Raw genomic sequence first — 509 nt, forward strand, 5'->3', positions numbered from 1 at the left:
AATGTAGGCTTGAAGCTAATGAACCGTGGGTTAGATAGAGCTCTTTTCTTATTGACAATATGGGTTTTTTTCTTTGCTCTTCTTTTCTCTTTTATGTTCTTCTTAATGTTTTGAATCCTCTGGTTTATATAGAGAATTATAGAAGTAGCGTGTGTCAAGTCATCAAGTTGATGACTTGATGTTGTTTCTTCCATGCACAGAGAAGTCTTTGATATTTTACCATTTCTATTTTGCTTTTTGATTGAGTCCACTACTTTTTCAAGTAGGAAACTCTTATTTACTAAGTTTATTAGTAATTTTGTTTGTACATTTCTTCTTTTTCTACATTCATCCGACCGACTAAAATTTTCATAAACTTTATGCTGAAAATGTAATGTTCGTAGACATATACACATATATACAAGTTTGACGTTTCTAAACTTTCTATAAATACATAATACTCAGAATTCAACATTTGAATACACGCAATGCTTTAACAAACCATATAACCTTTACTTTAGTTGAAATTA

Source organism: Capsella rubella, unplaced genomic scaffold (assembly GCF_000375325.1).
Source record: "Capsella rubella cultivar Monte Gargano unplaced genomic scaffold, Caprub1_0 scaffold_1, whole genome shotgun sequence".
Lineage (NCBI taxonomy): Eukaryota > Viridiplantae > Streptophyta > Magnoliopsida > Brassicales > Brassicaceae > Capsella > Capsella rubella.